The sequence below is a fragment of the Erythrolamprus reginae genome, chromosome 1, assembly GCF_031021105.1.
Source record: "Erythrolamprus reginae isolate rEryReg1 chromosome 1, rEryReg1.hap1, whole genome shotgun sequence".
Lineage (NCBI taxonomy): Eukaryota > Metazoa > Chordata > Lepidosauria > Squamata > Dipsadidae > Erythrolamprus > Erythrolamprus reginae.
In genome coordinates this window covers 231,931,308-231,937,429 of record NC_091950.1, presented here as the reverse complement: position 1 = coordinate 231,937,429, position 6,122 = coordinate 231,931,308, and positions in this window count along the sequence as shown.

The following is a 6,122-nucleotide window of genomic DNA, read 5'->3' as shown; positions in this document are numbered from 1 at the left end:
CCCTCTTTCTCTCCCTTTCTTTTTTCTCTCTCTCCCTTTCTTTCTCTCTTCCTTCCTTCCTCTTTTTTGCTCTTTCTCTCCCTCCCTACCTCCCTGTCTTTCTCTCTCCTACCTTCCCTCCCTCTTTCTCTTTCTCTTTCTTTCTTTCTCTCTTTCTCTCTCTCATTCTCTCTCATTCTCTCTCATTCTTTCTTTTTCTTTCTTTCTCTTTCTCTTGTTTTCTTTTTCTTTCTTTCTTTCTCTCTTTCTTTCTCTCTCTCTCTCTCTTTCTTTCTTTCTCTCTCTCTCTCTCTCTTGCTTTCTTTCTCTCTCTGAGCTTCACGGCACACCTGACCATGTCTCACGGCACACTGGTTGAAAAACACTGGCATAGGAGACAAAGGAAATGGTACAAAGACATGTTGAAAGCCCCCTTCACGTGCCTTGATATCGACACCACCTCTTGTGAAACCCTGGCACAAGATCAACCAACATGGCACATGTTGATCCATCAAGGCTGCCAGACATCTGAGGCCAAAAGAACATTCATAGCAGAAGAGAAGCAAGCACTCCGCGAACCCAGAGTTGCAAATGCTGTGACAATGGTGCCCACACATGTCTGCCCAATGTGTGTCAGAACATTTCATGCCTGTATAGGTCTCAACAGCCACCTGCGGACACATCACATACAGCCCACAACCCATTAGATATCAAGCTCCTGTTCGAACACGATGGATGAATATCATGCAGTCCATCTTCTCTGCCATTTTAACCACCATTTCTGCTGTTATTACAAGTTCAGCTTCTCCTCCACCTTCTCCTTTTTCTTCTCTCCTCTCTCTCTTTCTCCCTCTCTCTCTCTTTTCATCTCCTTTATTTAAGCTGCATTTTTGTTGTATTTCTTTGGGTTCTCCCATAGCCATGCCCAGAATTACCCTATTCCTTTGATTTTGAAGCCAAGATATTCAACTGTAACTGCAGCCATGGTTTGTTTCTGACAAAGTGCTTATTTTTTTGATATTACAATATTGGCCTCTTTTAGCACATTTCAATGCAGGCAACCTTATTCTAGTGTTTTGTGTTATTTTAGATGCTCAGTTATTCTTTATTTCCATCTGTTTCGCTTATTTAGGTAGATGGTGTTGTTCCTTCTGAAGAAAAGGCAAAGGAGATGGTGCCTGGTTTAGAAATGAAAATGAGTCAACAGCTAGGCTGGCTTCCTCAATTACCAACTCCCCTGGTTTGTTTCTGGGTTATTTCTGGCAAGGTTTCAGTGTCTTAGCTCTGAATAGATCGAACAGATCACTGCAGTTCTTCCATATCTATTTCCCTGAATATTTTATTTTGTACCATATTATAAATTGATGCAGGTGTGCCTGTCATTGTCCTGTTATTTTTTCTTTTGGATGTTGTTTTTAGAACAAAATATATACAAAACCAGAATTGGTAGCAACTGCTGCCTCTGCAAAAAGAAGAAGAAGAGGAAGAGGAAGAGGAAAAGGAGGAAGAGGAAGAGGAGGAAGAGGAGGAATAAGAAGAAGAAGAAGAAGAAGAAGAAGAAGAAGAAGAAGAAGAAGAAGAAGAAGAAGAAGAAGAAGAAGAATAGAATAAAATAGAATTCTTTATTGCCCAAGAGTGATTGGACAGACAAGGAATTTGTCATTGGAAAAGTAGCAGATATGGCACTGGATGCAAGATATACCAGTTGCCTGCAAGCAAGAACTGGCAATATCGCATGATAGAGAACGTAATACCATATGAAGAATCTAAAGTGCTCTGAGACTTTAGAATTCAAACAGACAAGCACCCGCCACATAGCTCCTTAAATTTAATTATTGATCAGAAAGACAAAATAATATCTGGATAGTGGACATTGCAGTCCTTGGACATGGAAGAAGAAAAACCAAGTATGAAGTGTGGAGGTGGTCACAAGAATCTGCAGTTAGAAGTAGAAGGTCGGGGGGGCAAAAGAAAGCAAAGAGAGATGTGCCTTGGGTGCAATGCCAAACTATCACCACTGTGAAGCATCACTTGATTAACAATTGACAGTGATAAAACCACAAATTGATTGCAAAAGAAACTTTATTGGAAACAGTTTACAACATGTGACAATACCTTTACTATTATTAAACAATACCTGACTCTCCTATATCAATGCCAGGTCTAGTCCAAGTACTTGGCTGACTGTGCACAATAATAACTATGATAATTATGTGTGTTCCAAAATGAATACTGGGGATATTGCAGAGAACAGGACATTGCCATTCTCAATGTGGAAGCAAAGAAGAAACTTAATTTGTTTCAAAGGATGCTCGGCACAGCTTTCCAGTCTTGACTAGCATTTGCGACAGCTCACACAGGCATTATATATTTGTAAATAAGTTTCTTTGGACATTACCAGTTCCAATCAAAATTGCTTTGAGAAGGTAGCAAAAACTGCTAAATTGAATAAAGTTATAAAGTGTCTTATAACTCTATTTGGGTATTTGGAGAAAACCCCAAGACCTGTCCTTTGCTCAGTTATTTAAAATGGATGAATTCCATAACTCTTATGCAAGAATGTTGGCATTTTTGCTTTGGTGGTGGAAAGGTGTATGGATAGAAAATCTTGCCCTGGGTTTGTTTACAAAGTGGGAGCAAAATAGGGCAGTGCCTCGATTTATGATCTGATATTTCAGATATTGTCCATGGCATCTTGTGAGTCAGCTTTTTAGAGGGATTGCTTTTTATGTGGTCTCTAGGGGCTGAAAGCCACTTGATGGGACATAATCAGTCAGATATATTTTCTTCTAAAGAGATAAATATTAAAATGGTTCTAAGAGGTGCATACCTCATCTTTGGCCTGTGCTTTTGACCTCTTTTACTTTTCAATACTTGTTTAGATCTCCTTGGGGTGGGGGGAAGCTCCACCAGCGAAAGGCACTGGATTTTCATTCTACTGAAAACTAATGCCACCCTATTTGCTGTTTCAACTCCATTGTATTCCATGGATGTTCTGAGTCAGCACTTGAAATGTGGTGGATACTTGAGCAGGAGTAAAAAATTAAATAAAATTTAATCCTCATAAGAAAGGGGTGTACTGAATAGGAAATTTAAGAAGAAGTGGCAATGTCTATTAGTTAGACTTCTATGACAAGCAGAGCAATGGCAGCTCCTTAAATGTTTAGTGTTGTATGTCCTTGTTTGTCCTTTTGAAAATTCAATAAAAATATTTAAAAAAAAAAAAAAAGAAGTGGCAATGTCAGCTGTTGCACTGGGGAATGCACCCCCTTGAAGTGATCAGTCTCATAGCTCGAAAGTTCATTTCGATCTTCAATCATTGTGGCAGGCCAAAGTCTCTAACTCAAAACAATGGCACCAGTTATTTGAAACGCTGACACATTGATTGGTATGAAGAGTCCGGGCTGGTGGTGGCCCAAGCGTATCTGTTCTTGGTATGCTTAAATCAGTCTGGTGCTTTAGTTATATCCACCTTGTATTATTTTCCTAGATTTACATGGGGCAGCTCCTGAAAAAGTGAGATATGAGAAAATGTATTTTATATCAACACCAGAATCTGTTTTTAAGTAGCCTATTCCCACTGCGTTCAGTTTCCCCCTCACCCCACCCTACCCATCACATTTCTAATGATCCCCTTCCCAATTGTGTACAATAAAGTGAGAATGGAATGGAATGGAATAGAATAGAATAGATTAGAATAGAATAGAAATCTTTATTGGCCAAGTGTGATTGGAATTTGTCTTTGGTGCATATGCTTCCAGTGTACATAAAAGAAAAGATACATTTGTCAAGAATCATGAGGTACAACACTTAATGATTGTCATAGGGTACAAATAAGCAATCAGGAAACAATATTAATACAAATTGTAAGGATATAAGCAACAAGTTACAGTCATATAGTTGGGTGATAGAAACGATGAGAAGACTAATAGTGATATTAATGCAATCTTAGTGAATAGTTTGACAATTCAAAGGAAGGGAATTATTTGTTTAGCAGAGTAATTGCATGCATGGGGGGGGGGGACTGTTCTTGAAGGTAGGAGTTGAAACAGTTTGTGTCCAGGATGCCAGGGGTCAGTAAATATTTTCACAGCCCTCTTTTGGACTCATGCATTATACAGGTCCTCTGTGGAATTATATAACAATGAATTGCTACCTGAAATAGAAAGAGAACATTTTGGAGTTTTAGGCTATATTTTATACAATCTTACACATTTAATCATTAGCCTCAGCATCGGGTTTTTTAAAATTAAAATGTCTTCTTCTAAAACAATACCATTTTTTACATTTTGTATCTGAGAATCAACTTTGCAGATGAATTATATCCTTCTGTGAAAAACATATGACAAATTCAAAAATATGAGATATAAAGATTATCTCTGAGCTGTTTAAGATTGAAGCACATGCAAGTTTAATGAAATTATTATAGGTGTATTATTCATTTCTATCCAGTGGCCGATTTTTGCACTCCACCTATACCTGTTAAAATAAAATAAAAGGAGGTTGAATAAAAAGGAGGCTGAAATTTCAATGTCACTTATTTCCTACTTTTTCTGGAATTGTTAGTAGTTAGGATGTTCGAAATAAAATATGTTATTTTTAAAACGGGACCTGAGGCACTCCAGCATTGATTTAGAAATTTGGTGCTGTTCATTCGGATTAGCTCCAATAACGCCTGCCCCTGCTTCCGTAAAGCCAAAATTAGACCCTCGTGCTAAAAAGGGAACATACAGTTTCTCGACAACAAAAGAATGGAAATCGTTCTGGATCCTCTCGTTAAATCTAAGAGATTAAAATCGAGTCGCAGAGTTTGAAAGAGCGGCGCGGGGAAAAACGCCTACGAGCTCCGGCAGAGGGCGCGAAAAAGAAATCGGTTCCAAAGCGAGGCCGAATGAAACGCCCGCACTCCGAAAGCAATAATAGCAATAGCAATAACATTTAGACTTATACACCGCTTCACAGTGCTTTTACATCCCGATGATCTCGGCGTTCCCGGATTGGGGGCCATAAATTCACAGCTTGATGGCCAACTCTAAGAATGGTGTGTATGTATATTAGTGTGATTTTCTTTTTATAATAACTTTTTATGGGTTTTTTTTAAGCTTGTTATGTTTTAACCTAAGTTAACTGTTCGACTTCTTTTACTGTTTTGTATTTATTCTTATTGTACTTGCACCGCTGTTGTAAGCCGCCCTGAGTCTTTCGGGATTGGGTGGCATAGAAGTCAAATAGATAGATTAGATCGATCGATCGATCGATCGATCGATAGATAGATAGATAGATAGATAGATAGATAGATAGATAGATAGATAGATAGATAGATAGATAGATAGATAGATAGATAGATAGATAGATAGATAGATAGATAGATAGATAGATAGATGGGGAGGGAGGGAGGGAGGGAGGGATGAGTTCGTTGACTCTGCAGGGACCCGCTTACTCAAAAGAAAGACTAGAAAACTCCCGGCAGATCTTTGCCGGAGTTCACGGCAACTGCATTGGAAACGGCAAACAGGAATGTGTGTGTGTGTGTGTGTGTGTGTGCGCGCGCGTGTGTGTATTTCCTATCCCCCGTCCCGTCCCATATCTCTCTCTGTGTGAGTGTATGTATATTTCCCATCCCCGTCCCTCCTCCCCACAGAGTAAAAGCGGGATAGGGACAGGGCAGAGAAAAGAGCGTTAGAGACGCTTCTGAATTGCGGAGTGGCCCCAGATGTCTTGGGTTAGTTTATTTATTTTAATTTTTTACTTACTTACTTACTTACTTACTTACTTACTTACTTACTTACTTACTTACTTACTTACTTACTTACTTACTTACTTACTTACCTATTAACTAGCTAACTAACTAACTAACTAACTAACTAACTAACTAACTCACTCACTCACTCACTCACTCACTCACTCACTCACTCACTCATTCATTCGATTTTTATGCCGCCCTTTCCCTTAGACTCAGGGCGGCTTACAACATGTCAGCAATAACACTTTTCAACAGAGCCAGCCTATTGCCCCCACAATCCGGGCCCTCATAGTTCAGCTGAATAAGTAGGGGCCCTGTGTTGACTCAGCCTTCCATCCTTCCGAGGTGGGTAAAACGGGGACCCAGATTGTGGGGGATAATCGGCTGATTCTGTAAACAG